Source organism: Colius striatus, chromosome W (assembly GCF_028858725.1).
Source record: "Colius striatus isolate bColStr4 chromosome W, bColStr4.1.hap1, whole genome shotgun sequence".
NCBI classification, from domain to species: Eukaryota; Metazoa; Chordata; class Aves; order Coliiformes; family Coliidae; genus Colius; species Colius striatus.
The window spans coordinates 21,965,629-21,980,823 of record NC_084789.1 but is presented as its reverse complement, the minus strand read 5'-3'; the positions used below and the strand labels follow the sequence as shown (position 1 = coordinate 21,980,823).

The window sequence follows — 15,195 nt, the reverse complement described above, 5'->3', positions numbered from 1 at the left end:
TCCTGCACATCAAGGAGGTGGGTGTGTGAACCCAAAGACTTCCTGCACATCAAGGAGGTGGGTGTGGGGCTGGGGGGCTGCTGGGGGAGGGCATGGGGCTGGAGTTGGGCCCATGCTTAGGGGTTTCAGGTGTTGTTTTCCCTTCCCTGGAGCAGAAGTACAACAATGACTGGTGGATCGGGTGGCTGGTGAAGGAGGGCTGCGAGGTGGGCTTCATCCCCAGCCTTGTCAAGCTGGAGAACATGAGGCTGCTGCAGGTGCAGAAGATGAGGCAGAACTGCCTGAGCTTGAGGTGGGATGAGCCTTGGCCCCCCAGCTAATACCCCTGTCCCCTTATCTGTGCTTCTCCCATACAGCAAATCGGGGGACAACTCCAGCTCCAGCCTGGGCAATGTGGTGACAGGGACCCGCCGGCCCACCCCCCCAGCCAGCCTGGCCTGAGCGGGGCAGGTCCAGCCTTGGGGGAGTCTTTCCCTTCCCCCATGCTGGGTAACCACCCTCTCCTTGTCCACAGCTTTGGCCCCTCCACTCTAGGTGCAGGTAGGTGGGTGCACCTCTCTCCCATCCCTCGGGGACCCCCTCTCTCCTGCTTCTCCCCACCACCCTCCCACTCTCCCCAGCCCTCCCCATCTCCATTTTCCACCTTCTTCCATGGCCATCACCACTCTTTTCTCCCTCCCCTTCTCCTGGCTCCAGCTGCCCCTCCGTCCCCCAGGTGCCCTGGACATGCCTAGCTTTGCCTTTGACCCTGATGAGTTAGAAGAGGAGGAGGCCATAGAGACCCACCTAAGAGTAGCATGAGCAGTGTCACCACACCCCCTGCCCACAACAAGCGCATCCCCTTCTTTAGGAAGGTAACAGGACTTGCTACCCCCCCTCACCCCTCACCCTCCCTGTGCTCGCCTGCTGCACCCTGCCTGCCCTAACACTACCTGGGAGGGCCAGCAGGGGCACCCCACGGGAGCTGTGGGGGGCCATGCTCTGCCCGAGCACTCTGCCTGCCCCAGCACGGGTGTGAGGGGCTGCAGGGGACCGGGTGGTGGGGGTGGCCCCCATGTGATTGGGGGAGGGGGCAATCTGTGGCTGTCTCCTCCTACATGGGCCATGGGATGGATCAGTCTGTGACTGCCTACTCCCCAGTGGTCCTTGGGATGGATCAGTCCATAACTGACCCTCCCCCCATGATTTATGGGATGGATGAGCCCGTGTCCCCTCCTCCCGTGCATGGTGTGTGCCCAAACAGCTGGTGTTTTGCCTCCCCTGCAACTGGGAATGGATCATTCCTCCTCCCTAAACTGGGCAGAAACTGTGGGGATTCAGGTGAAACCACGGCCCATGGCAGAGGGTGGCCTGCAAGGACTTGTGGGGGCGAGCAGTCCTGGGGAGGGGAGGAAAGTGTGTATGCCAGCCCCCCACTACCCCTCTCCGAGCCCCTACTTGCACTCCAACCCTAACCCAGCGCAGGGCAATGCTCATGTGAATACCCCCGTGGGCCACACAAACATCCTCTGGGGCAGACCCCCGGGGGTGACCCCTCCTGTGCCCCTCCCATGTCCCTCCAGCACAGCTCAGTGCCCCCCGCCATGGCCCTGGGTAACATGCATGCCTTGTTTGTCTCCTCTCACCCCCCTGGCCCCCTGCAGCCTCTCAGGACGTAGCAAAGCAGAAATCAGTGAGTATGCGGCAGGACCCCTCAGGAAGGCCCGTGGATAGGGGAAGGGGTAACCCTCCCACCCCCAATCTTGAAGCCCTTCCCCTTAGATCCCCATAGCTGCCCTTGTAAAGGAACAAAGCTGAGCTTCCCCCCCTCCATCTCCTGCCCCCGCTCCCCAGCCCCGCTGACCCCCAGCTCTGCCCCACAGGCTGAGCACATGCCCCCGTATGACGTGGACCCCTCCATGCGGCCCATCATCTTGGTGGGACCCTCACTCAAGGACTAAGAGGTGAGAAGAGTGAGGGGGGGCACTGGGGGGTTGCATATGGGGTGAGGGGACACCTTGGCCCCATGGTCTCCCTCTCTGCCTTCCTCCCTCCCTCCCCAGGTCACGGACATGATGCAGAAAGCCCTCTGATTTCTTTAAGTATCACTTTGATGGCAGGTGAGAGAGGTGGCTGTGGGGCTAGGGGACCACTAACACCATGGAGGGTCTTTCCCCCCATTGAGAGGCCCCTAAAGCCATGGGAGGAATCCTAATCCCAGGGGATTCCCTGACCCTGTGGAGAACCCCTAACCCCCTGAGGAACCCCTAACTCTACAGAAGGATCCCTAAACCTAAGGGGATTCCATAATCCTGTGGAGGACGCCTAAACTCATTGGGGGATGACCCCTAATCCCATGGAGGGACCTTTAAAACCATGGAGGACCCCTAATCCCATGGAGAACCCCTAAACACACAGGGGAAGCTGTAAACCTGTGGAGGAACCCTAATCTCATTGGGAGACACCTAACACCATGGGGGGACCCCTAACCTCATGGAGGGACCCTCAGCCCTGCCCCATGGTTCTTGCCATTGGGGAGGAGTCTCTTCCCTGAGGAGCAGGTGTCCTGTGGCTCCAGCTCCAGGCAGCCCTGTGCATGTGGTGGGAGGAAGAGGGTGGAAGGAGGGTCCCACTTACCCCTTTGAGGGGGTGTGGGGAGCAGGAGATGCACCCGCTATGTCTCCCCCCACCCTTTTGTGGCATCTCCATCTCCAGGATCTCCATCACACGGGTGACAGCCGACATCTCCCTGGCCAAGCGCTCTGTCCTCAACAACCCCAGCAAGCACACCATCATTGAGCACTCCAGCACGTGCTCCAGCCTGGGTAAGGTCACCCCCTGATATCCCCCTGCGTACCTGGGCACTGACTCCCACCCTCGCCCCTTCCCAAGCCTCCATCTGTATCAGCAAAGCACCTTCCCATCCAGCCTCCAGCCCACGGTGCTAGCTCTGCCTGTGCCCCTCAGCTCATGGTGGGGTTGGGGATGTGACTAACACGGGGGGGGCTTGCTGCCCTGCGTTCCCCCCAGCCCGTTGGGCTCAGTCTCTCTCCCCTCCTCCCCTTATATCTTCTCTCTGTCGTGCTTTTCTTTCCTTTTTCTTCTTTCCTTTGAGTTTCCTCCCCTCCATGCTGCATCCTTCCTCCCCTGCTCCTGATACAGATGTATTGAGTATGTAGCTTGGACCCTCTTGGACCCCCCGTCGTGGTTTTGCTCAGCCGGAGCAAAAGGAAAAAAAAAACCGCGACTCCTCCCCCTCCCGGCGGAATGCGGAGGGGATCGGAGAAGAAAAAAAAAGTAAAAGAGCCTGCGTAAGTTGAAATAAGAACAATTTACTAGGGAAAATTGAAGAAGAACTATAACAAAGACAAAGGGATATTACAAAGAAAACTGGTGAGTGATGCAGTTGCTCACCGCCCGGGATCCGACCTAAGCAACCGCTCTGGACGGGCGACTGAGAGCGTGCGACCCCTGGAAGAGCTTCTTCCGGTCAGCCCCCACCTATACACTGGGCATGACGTTAGGATGGTATCGAATACCTGCTGGCCAGCCTGGGTCAGCTGTTCAGGCTGTGCCCTTTCCTGGTTCCTCACGGGAATTAACTCTATCCTAGCTCAAACCAGGACATTCCACCCCTTATTCTAGACCATCTACACGTCACGTCTAGGTTTACACATCATAATCATCTACACATACATAACATAGAGCAACTATAGGAATCATGACATTCAACAGCTATCATTATACAATTTAATTCACAGGTTATTCTCACCCAGAATCAAATTCCCTTGAGGCACACATTGGGTCTTCCCACCCTTGCACATCACCCACCAAGTACACCCAGGTCCCTGAGCAAGAATAATCCCACAGATGGGTTTGCCTTTACCTGAGGCAGGACACACCCAGACTGCCTTCCCTAACATGTCTTTTACATGTACCACAGGGACTTTGTCCCCTTCTACAATATGTAAGGGTTCTGATTGGGCAGGGCCAGCTCGATTAACAGATCCTCTGGAGTTGACTAACCAGGTGGCCTTTTCCAAGTGTGTATCCCAATGCTTGTAAGTCCCAACTCCCATTGCTTTCAGTGTGGTTTTCAATAATCCATTCTGTCGCTCAACTTTTCCTGAGGCTGGTGCATGATAGGGAATATGATAAACCCATTCAATGCCATGCTCTTTGGCCCAGGCATCTATGAGGTTGTTTCTGAAGTGTGTCCCATTGTCTGACTCGATTCTCTCTGGGGTGCCATGTCGACAGAGGACTTTCCTTTCAAGGCCCTGGATGGTGCTCCGGGCAGTGGCATGAGCCACAGGATATGTTTCCAACCATCCTGTGGTTGCCTCCACCATTGTGAGCACATGGCGTTTGCCTTGGCGAGTCTGTGGCAGTGTGATGTAATCACATTTATAGGTGGCATCTCTTCCTTGATGACCTGAGGTATCATGGGCTCATCGAGCTAAAAATAACCCCCTCTTATGTTGCCAATTCAGATCTATCTGAGAAATCTTAGCAGCCTTGTCAACTTGCTGGTTATGCAGATGTTCTTCCGTGACCCGCTTTTTGGGTACGTGAGCATCTACATGGCGCACCTTCACAACTAGTTTCTCCATTCGAGCAGCAATGTCCTGCCATACTGGGGCAGCCCAGACAGGTTTACCCCATTGTTGCCAGTTGTTCTGTCTCCATTGCTGTAGCCATCCCCACAGAGCGTTTGCCACCATCCACGAATCAGTGTAGAGGTAGATCCTTGGCCATTTTTCCCGTTCAGCAATGTCTAAAGCCAACTGGATGGCTTTTACCTCTGCAAACTGACTGGATTCACCCTCTCCTTCTACAACTTCTGAAACTTTGTGTAGGGGACTCCATACAGCTGCCTTCCATCTCCGATGCCTTCCCACAGGGCAACAGGACCCATTGGTAAACAGGGCATACCGCTTATCTTCTGACAGTTCATCATACGATAGGGCCTCGTCAACACGTGTCACCTTCTCTGGTGATATTTCAGCATCTTCGCACTCTGGCCAGTTTGTGATCACCTCCAGAATCCCAGGGCGACTAGGCTTCCCTATGTGAGCTCGTTGTGTGATCAGTGCAATCCACTTACTCCATGTAGCATCAGTTGCATGATGCGTAGGGAATGCCTTCCCCTTGAACATCCAGCCCAGCACTGGCAGTCGGGGTGCTAGGAAGAGTTGCATTTCTGTGCCAATCACTTCTGAGGCAGCTTGAACTCCTTCATATGCTGCCAGTCTCCTTCTTGGTTGGAGTGTATCGGGCCTCGGATCCTCTGTATCCCTGACTCCAGAACCCGAGGGGTCGGCCTCGAGTCTCCCCAGGTGCTCTCTGCCAAAGACTCCAAGTAGGGCCATTCTCCCCAGCTGCGGTGTAGAGCACATTTTTAACATCTGATCCTGTCCGGACTGGCCCAAGCGCCATTGCATGAACAATCTCCTGTTTAATTTGTTCAAAACTTTGTTGCTGTTCAGGACCCCATTCAAAATAATTTTTCTTCCGTGTCACACGGTAGAGAGGGCTCACAATCATACTGTAATTTGGAATGTGCGTTCTCCAAAAACCCACAACACCTAGGAAAGCTTGTGTTTCCTTTTTGCTAGTTGGTGGAGACATGGCTGCAATCTTGTTTATCACCTCTATTGGAATATGACGACGTCCATCCTGCCATTTTACTCCTAAAAACTGGGTCTCCTGTGCAGGTCCTTTGACTTTACTGCGTTTAACGCAAAGCCAGCCTTTAGAAGAATTTGAATTATTTTCTTTCCTTTATCAAGGACTTCCACTGCTGAGTCACCCCACACCACAATATCATCAATGTATTGCAGATGTTCTGGGGCCTCACCCTCCTCCAGTGTGGCCTGGATCAGTCCATGGCAAATGGTGGGGCTGGGTTTCCACCCCTGGGGCAGTCGATTCCAAGTATACTGCACCCCTCTCCAAGTGAAAGCAAACTGAGGCCTGCACTCTTTTGCTAAAGGGATTGAGAAGAATGCATTGGCAGCTGTTGAGATCCCCCTGTCACTCCAGAAATACAAATGGATTCTGTCCCTTTAAAATTTGATGGCATCAGAGTACATTGTGCACTGGTGTCCACTAAAGCCTTGTATTCTTGTGGATATGATGTGCCAGGCCAACGAATCCACACAGTCCAATAAACCCGATTATCCCTTTCCTCCACCTCGCTGGAGGCAGAGCCCCCCTAATACTGGTCATCATAGTCATCATTTATTCTTTCCCTGGAAACACCAGAGGTCTCCTCGACAGAATCAAAATTGCAGTCAACCCTCCTATCTTGTCTAGGGGGTTGCTCACTGGAAACTGGAGCGGCATTCCTCCAAGGAGAGTTACTTCTTTTAACCCTTCCTTTCCGCAACTCCTGTGCCTGTGCTCTGGGAGTGGGTGATCTTGGAGTAGATGGGGAAGGTGGTCTATCCCACTTGCTCATATTCTCTCCTTAGTCTTGTGGATGGGACCGTGAAACATCCTGGGGTGTATACTACTTATGTTCCTGCTCTTGAGCACGGGGACGCTTATTCTTAACAGCTGGAGTACTGGCAGGTGTAGAGCGAGACACGAATTGGTCAGTCTTCCGTGACATTTTCTCTACAGCCGAATCAACAGCCTGTAGGGGAGAAGACACAGTTTCTTCATATTGCTGAAGTTGAGCAGCTAGTTGTTCCACCATGGACTCCAGGAGCTTAAAGGGCTTTTCCAACCAAAATGATTCTAGAATTCCTTTCCTGGATGGTGCCAGAGCTGGGAGCCCCCTGCCCCCTTCCTCCTGCAGTGACCCCACCATCCCTGGGGCCGGGGTGACACTGGAATGGTCAAATCCCAGTACAAGACTCCTCCTGCTCCTCTCCCATTCCCAACGTCACACCTCCCAACAGTTGTCCCCACGGCCCCTATGGCCCCTCCTGTGCCCCCCTGACCCTGCTGTGTCCCCATGACTGCAGCTGAGGTGCAGAGTGAGACCGAGCGCATCTTCGAGCTGGCCCAGACACTGCATCTGGTGGCCCTGGACACCGACACCATCAATCACCCAGCCCAGCTGGCCAAAACCTCGCTGACTCCCATCATCGTCTACATCAAAATCACCTCCCCCAAGGTGGGTGAGGGCCCCTGGGGCGGGTGAGGGCTGCTCGCCCCAGCCCCTTCCCTGCTGTGCCCCCTCCCCATGGCCACCCCAAGCTGCCCTATCCCACCCCCAGGTGCGGCAGTGGCTGGTGAAGTCCCAGGGCAAGTCCCAGGTGAAGCACCTCAATGCGCAGATGGTGGCATCCGACAAGCTGGCACAGTGCCCACCCATGAGTGTACCCCTGCCCTGACCCCACTATGACCCTGCCCCAGGCACTTGACTCTACCTCTGCTGGACAGAAGCTTTTCTCATCACCTCTGCTCAGGCCACAGGCCCTGCCCATCCCATTGACCACATCCCATCCTATTGACCCCACCTCATCCCATTCACCCTGCCCTGTCCCCAGAAGCCCCACTGACACCCACCCCATCGACCCTTCCCTGCCCCACTGACCCTGTCCCAGGTGCCTCACACCATCCCATTGACCCCACCTCATCCCATTGCCCCTTCTCTGTCCCCAGAACCCCCCTCTCCATCCCACAGGCCTCACCTTGGCCCCATAGCCTCTCCCCTAGGCCCTACTGCCCTGCTCTGCCCCACACCCTTCTCCCTCCTTCCCCCAGGAGATGTTTGATATCGTGATGAGAACCAGCTGGAGGAAGCCTGTGAGCACCTGGATGAGTACTTGGAGGCCTACTGGAAGGTGACTTACCCCACCAGCAGCAACCCTCCGAGCCTGCTGCTCAACCACACCATGGCCACAGCCATGCTGGCTGCCAGCCCTGCTCCTGTCTCCAACCTCCAGGTACACTTCCCTGTGCAAGAACCTCAGCCTCTGGGGATGGGGGAGCCCTGAGACCACCCCCTCCTCCCACCCACTGCCCTCAAGGACACCCCTGAGATTGGGGACAGCCAGGGGAACTGTGGCCCCCCAGAAGGGAGACCATCCCTAGGATCTACCCTCTGGAAACCTGCACCCCCCCTACCCTCCCCAAGATTGGGGCCACTCTGGGAACCTGCACCTCCCCAGGTCTGAGGCCACCCTGGAGAGCTGCAGCACCCTAGAGAGGGATCATCCCTGGGATCCTGCTCCCCATCCCGGGGAGGGGGGGAAGCCACTCTGGGATCAGCTCTGGGGGTCTCCTCCCTGCCTGAGATTGGTGCCAACACCCAATTTCTGGGGATCTGGGCCTCCTCCCTGGCCTGGACTCTCCCTGGGGATTGAGCCCCCCATGAATCTGCCCCCTTCAAACCCCCCTGGGAATGTGGGTCCTCTCTGTGCTTCCCTGGGGGTCAGAACCCCCCACTCCCCCACCTTGCTGAAGCTGGGGACAGGGCTGTGACAGCAGCAAGGGCTGAGGGAGGGTCCCAGTGGGGCTCAGGGTGGAGGTGCAGAGCCCCACTGTGACCTTCACAGCACTCACCCGGGGCAGGAGGCAGAGGAGGGACGTGTCCTGTGTCATCTGTCGCTAATTCTTCCAGCCAGCCCCCTCCTCACCGCAGCCCCCTCCCACTCCCGGTGACCCCCCCCCTCCTCCCATCACGGGCTGAAACCTGGCACTGCCATGACCCGAGTGAGCAGGCCGGGCTGGGCAGGACCGCATGTACCCCCCCCAGCTAACCACATCCACACTAATGCCCCCTCCCCAATCTGTCTGTCTCCTTGCACGGTGTGGTTGCTTCTCCTAACCAAGGTCCCTACGTAGTGCCCGGGGAGCCACCACTCGAGGGGGAGCACCGCCGCCGTCCTCCCGCCCGGCCCCCCGCAGCCTGTCCCGCCAGGACACCTTCAATTCGGAGACCCCGGGCAGCCGGGATTTGGCCGGGACAGAACCCGGAGATTCCTGTTGCATGGACATCGAGATGGATCCCAGAGAGGAGCCGCCGCCCCCCCTCCCCGGTCACAACGCGTGGGAGGAGGAGGAGCCCCGCGCCGGGGGCTGCGGGGTCGAGCCAGTACAGCTATGGCCCCGGTGCACCGGAGCCCCTGGGGCTGGAGCAGGGTGAGGTGGAGGGCTGGGGCCAGGATGTGTAAACACATTGCGTTACGTTAGGGTGAAGGAGTGGAGGCGGGGGGAGTGTATGTCGTGTTCCCCTCCCCCCAGTGCTGGTTTTGGGGTGGGGGAGAACGCCCCAGGTTGCCTTTGTGCCCCCCAAAACCTGGCCAGCAGTGCCATGGGGAGCTTTGCCCCAATGGGCTCCCCTGCCCCAATCCTTGATGTGGGGGGGGTCTTGCCACCCCCACTCCTCCATAATTCCCCCAGCATCTCATGGTGCCTCTCCCTTCCCCACAGGGAGAGCAAGTGACCAAAGGAGACCCCGGGGACTCTGCCAGTGGGTTCCCATCCCTGGGCATGGAGTGGGGGGGACCATGCTCCCCCCCCCCCTTACCTGCTCCCCACTGCCCCCCAGGTGCCCCCTGCTTCTCCATGGTGCTCTTTGCCATCTAGCTGCAGGGAGACCTCTGAGCTGGTGGTGGCACTGGGGGGTCCTTGCCCCCCACCCCCTGCCAGTGCCTGCAGCTTGGCACTGCACCCCTGTGGCCTACAGACCCCCAGCATCTTGGGGGGGGGGGATGATGTGAGATTGTGGGTATGAATATAACTTGGACCAGCCACATACTTCCTTAGTTTGAATAAAGATGGCAGGGACAAGTTGATGAAGCTGGCAAGCTGCTTCCAATTATTAGGAATAAGTGTTGTGTGTTAATCAATTGAGCCCTGAGTGATCACATGGGCGGAAGCAGCATATATAAGGAAGTAGCTAGCAAAGGAAGGGTGGCTTTGAGTCAATCTTGCTGGTTGTGTTATGTTGTTTGTGTGTGTCTTTGTACGTGCATTCCTTGCTTCATTACATCCTTGCATGAGCATCACTTGCGTCATCACAACAATGCATGTATGGTGTGTGCAGGGCTTTGGGGTGCTCCAGAGGGGTCCCTGCTGCCCTAAGCCTTGCCCCCCACTCCCCTTGGGGGTGCTGCCTGACCTTGGGGGGAGGGGCAGTTTGCATGTGTTTGCCTTGAAGGGGCTCTGCTTGAATTTGGGGAGGATGGGGGAATCTAAACCACTTTGAGGGGGGTATAACATGTGCTAACAGCTGCCAAGCCCTGGTCTGACACGCCAGCACCCCTGGGAGGGCCTCATGCCACTCCCTTTCTTGGGTGCACCAAGGCAGCACCGGGCCCCTGCTCACCCTCCCCAGCCCCCCTCACCTTGCTGTGCCTGTCTGCTCTCGCCCCATCCAGCTGTGTCTGTCTGTCCATAAGTGAACCCATCTGCCTCCCTACTTGCCTGGCAGGGCTGCTTTTGCCCCCCTGGGGCAGTGTCTTCTCCTGTGCCTGCCCCAGGGCTTCCCTTGTCCCCCTCACCTCGGTGAGGTGGGGACACCCCACATCCAACCCTCACCATAGGGCTGGGCTCATCCCCAGGATGATTACCCAGAGCATTAGCCCAGCTCTGCCCATTGTGTGCCTCAGTTTCCCTTTTGCCGGGGTGGGACGCCTCCCCCCCATCTCCCCTGCCTGCCTGGCGCTCACTGCAGCGGCAGTGGGACCCCTCCCACGGGCAAAGGGACGTCCCGTTATTTATGTCACTCCACAAAATTTATTTAAACAATCCGACAAAGTGTATTTTATTTATTTATTCTCGTTGGGGATGGGGAGGGAAGGAGGGGGGGGGGACGACTCGCCCCGCTCGCTTGGTTCTTTGTAATAAACATTTCGGTGAGACCTGCTCCGCGGCCGTGCCTGCTCTGTTTGGGGAAGGGGGGGTGCGAGGGGAGGGCACACACGCGGCCTGCAGCCCCCGGGCCCAGCACTGAGACCCAGCAAGTCTGTCCCTGGGGTGGGCTGTCAGCAGATGCTCGGGGAAGGGATAGGGACCTGCCCGGCTCTTAGGATGAGGGGAAGGACCCAAAACTCCTGCCGCCCCGTTGCCAGGGTGATGGTCGCCGGCGGCAGCCGGGCTCAGTGCGGTGCTTGGCCGGCCCTGAACACATATTTACAGGCAATAAATAGATCGCTGATGACTCAGGGCTGTCAGCACCTCCACTCGCTCTTCTCCGGCCAGTACTCGAACACTTTCCTGCAGAGGCGACATGGGGACATCGGTAGCACCTCGATCCCTGCCCCATTCCCATCCCTCCAACCTAGGGCAGCACCCCTGTGCTCCCCACTTCCCTCCCCGGCTCAGGGGTTCCCAGTAGCCCCATACTCACTCTCTCCCAGGCTCAGTGGCCCGGCAGACCAGCCCGGCCTGGCAGGGGCAGATCTGGTTGATGCTGAAAGCCAAACCCCCAGGGGGCACGTGGCAGCTCTGGGCTAGTGCGAGGCGCGGCTGGCAAACGCGCTCGCCGTGCTGCCGTGCACAGCAATCGTCCGCCCCGCAGTCCTCGTCCCGCTGGCACCGTGCTCCTGCCGGGGTCGAAAGTGTGGTTAGAGGAGCCAGGGGGACTGTCCCCACGGTGGGGACGGAGCTGCAGGGGCTGGATGCTCCCAGCACCCGTTGGGGTTGATGATGGAGGTTGGCCACTGCCATCAGCATCATGTCCCCCAGCTCTCAGGGTTTGAGGCTGAGGGGAGGTGGCTGTCCCTTGTGTTCCCCCTGCCCCCATCCCAGCCCCTTGCTTACCCTCCTGGCTGTCGGGCACGGGCTGCTGACACTTCCCGAACATACAGAAGAGTCCGTGGGCGCAATGGGTATCGCGGCGGCAGTACTGTCCCGCGGGCCGCGTGGGCAGGCACAACCCGAAGTGCTCATCGCAGAAGTGCCCATGGGCGCAGGTACTGGCCGGGCTGCACTCTGTCACCTGAGGGATTGTGGGGAAACAGGGCGTCGGGGCTCTTCTTCGACCCCATCCCAGACACCATCTTCGAGCCCAGAACAGGCCAGAAACAGCATGACGGGAAAAAATGTGTTCATATGCCCGAGGTGGCAGCTGAGAAAAAGCGGCGCAGCTGCCAGAGACCGTAAAAGTTTTGCTCCAGGTGAGGCTCGAACTCACAACCTCGGCATCGCTCCGCGTACTGTCCTATAAGTACCGCGCGCTGACCAATTGCGCCACTGGAGCTCTCTCCTCCGATCCATCCATCCCTTCTACAAACCCAGCTCCTGCTCCCACCCTGGCTGCACCCCCTCCTCCTGCTCCAGCTCCCACCTCTACTCCAAACCCAGCTCCCACCTCTGTTCCCACCTTGGCTGCACCTCCTCCTCCTGCTCCCACCCTTCCTTTTGCTCCAGCATCCACCCCTGCACCAAACTCATCTCTCATCTCTGCTCCCACCCTGCTCCAAACCCACCTCCCCCCCTGCACCCCCTCTTCCTGCTCCTGTACCCACTCTTGCTCCCACCTCTTCTGCACCTGCACCCCCTTCTCCTCTCCCTCACAACCCTCCCCCTCCCTCCAGGGAGAGGTACACCCACCTCCGGGGCACCCCCCCACTCACCTCCTCCAGGTTGTCCCCGGGGCTGCCACTTCTCAGGGCAGCTTCGTGGGGCAGGTGCTGGGGCAGGGAGTACATCCATGCCCAGAGGTAGCCAGAGACGGTGGGCAGGAGCCAGGAGAGGAGGCATAAGATGGTTGGGGACATCATCATGCTGCTGGTGGGTGGCACTGGGATGCTCAGGTCCAGGCTGCTGGGTTTATGTAGCCCACAGCCTATCTCAGTCCCCGCTGCTAAAACCGCCCACCTAATGGGGAAGGAAGAGGCAATCAAGGGTTAAGGGATTAACATAATTGCCAGCCTTCCCCTCGGTGGGGGCAACAGCCCTCCTGGAGCAGTCTGGCCCCGGCGCCTGCTTGGCTCCAGCACTGGCCCCAGGGGGGTTTGGAGTGCAGCCTGGGGTGTCCTGGGTCTCTGCAGCTCCTCGGATTCCCCCATAGCTCAGGAGTGGCAGTGGGTGCCAGCACCCTACCCGAATGTGTGACGGTGGAATTGGGTTTCTGGGTTTGTCCTTCCTCTTCCATGAGGTGAGGGGATGTGAGGTCTGGGATAGGTGGTAGGAGGGAGTGGGGGGTACATGCTGTGGCCCCCAGGGTGGGCAGCAGTGGGCACAGGGTTGGCATCTGGCCTATGTTTTGTGTATTTGCCTCCTTTTTTCCTGGAGAGGGGATATGATGGAGAGGCAGAAGTGAAAGGAGAGTGGGGGGCACACTGTGACACACACCACTCCCCCACCCTCCCCCCCAGGGAGGGCAGTGGTGGGCACAGGGTTAGCATCTGGACTATGTTTCATGTATTGTCCCCCCTTTCTTGGGGAGAGTGTATGAGGGAGAGGCAGGAGGAGAGTGGAGGGCACACTGTGACCCTCCCAGGAAGGGCAACGGTAGGCATGGAGTTGGTATCTGCCCCATGTTCTGTGTGTTTTTGTGTGTGTCCTGTGCATGCACCATCTGCTACTCCCTGTGCACACACATCTTGGGCGGCGGGGGGGGGGGGGGGGGGGGGGGGGGTGACGGACTTTGCACCTTCCCTAACAGCTTTGAAAACGAGGTGTCTGTGTCTCCAGGCCCTTATCTCCTGGCTGAGCTGGCACCAGCTCCTGGCAAACCCACAAATGGCCTCCCTGAAATGGATCCCCCAGACAATGCCACTACCACCCAAACACACAGAGGGCTTTAGCTAGGGCCACCCTCGCTCCCCCCTGACCTTGCCAATACACTTTGACCACCCCAGGACTGGGTCCTGTGTGAGGGACCCTGTATTGGCAGAAGCTGCAGCTGCTGGGAAGAACCCACACCAGAGAAGTTTGTTAAGGACTGTGTCCCGGGGGAAGGACCCCGTGTCACAGCAGGGGAAGAATGCCAGGAGTCGTCCTCATCTGAGAAGACAGAATCAGCAGAGCCCATCTGTGAGAGACTGAGCACATCCCCCATTCCCTGCCCCCCTGAGCAGTTGAGGGGGGAGGAGGTAGAGATATGGGGAGCAGTGAGCTGGGCCCGGGAAGAAAGGAGGGATGGGGGAGGGAGATCTTAAAGTGCTGGTTGTCATTTTCTCATCATCCTGCTCTCTTTTTGCTTTTATTCCGTTCTGTTTCTTGTAGAATAAACTTTCCTATTTTCCTCTCTGTTGAGTACTGGAGTCTGTTTTGCCTGGAACTGTAATTGGCAGCGAACCTTCCCTGCCCTTGTCTCAATCCACAACAACCTTGCTTATCTTTTTCCTCCCATTTTGCTGGGGCCTCTGCCATCCTAATGAGGGTGGGGGTGAATGGGGGAACTGAGCGAGAGACTGTCGTGGTGCTGCTGTGCTAGCTGGGCCAAACCACGACAAACACACAGGGCTGCAGCAACGTTTCGGGTGGGTTTTGTCCCTGGGGGCAGCCAGAACAAGGCAGGATCTGGTGGCTCATCAGGGGTGGAGTGCACCAGGGTCTCCCCTCCTTTGGGTGCTAGGGATGTGTCCTGCTGCAGGGAGATCACCTTCTCTTGGGGTTTCCCCCATGTGACTCTGCTGTCCCGGGCAATGCTCCTGCCTTCGTGCCTCAGTTTCTCAGTCTGTAACAAAGGAAGGTGATAGGGTTGTTGGGTCACAGAGGGAAATGGGGCAGCTCAGCGAGGGTGGCTGGAAAATCACTGGGGTGACCCCAAACCTTTTTCTCCCTGTGGTCCAGGAAGTGCCATTGCCCAGGGCAGGCTCCAGACGGGGGATCGGGCCCCCACGCCCCCCACTCCCCCCTCCTCTGGTTCTCCCCACATTTGCACAGCGGCTTAGGGAGCAAATATTGACCTTGCTCCTCGGCCACAATCACGTCCACTCCCTGCATCCGTCACCCGCTGGGCGCTCGCCCCGACGCTGCCCCCTCCGGCTAATCCCACCCCCCACCCTTCCCAGGGCCACAGAGGCCCCGTATGGCAGCTCTGCTTTCCCCAAACCTCCGGGGCTCCCCCAGCCCCACAGCTGGGGGGTGGGGTTTGGGGTGCGTGTGTTCCCCAGCGCTGTGGGATGTGCAGTCTGTCCCTGCTTGGCGGAAAACTCCGGTTCTGGCTCCATCCCGCGCTCTGTAAAGGGGGGTTTCGGGCCGGATGGTGCCATGTTTCCCCCCCACCCCTTCCTCAAAACCGATGAGCCCCGGGATGAGTGTGAGAGGCCAGATCCTGCTTCTTGCCCCACACCATCCTGC

The 15,195-nt window shown here is 58.2% G+C and overlaps 1 non-coding gene across 1 annotated transcript; it reads right to left on the bottom strand.

The window, feature by feature from the left end:
- Positions 1–12,051: 12,051 nt before the first annotated feature.
- Positions 12,052–12,142, bottom strand: TRNAI-UAU (transfer RNA isoleucine (anticodon UAU)). The gene is given in 2 exon segments: positions 12,052–12,087; positions 12,105–12,142. It is a non-coding gene; the product is annotated as a tRNA-Ile (tRNA).
- Positions 12,143–15,195: the final 3,053 nt, after the last annotated feature.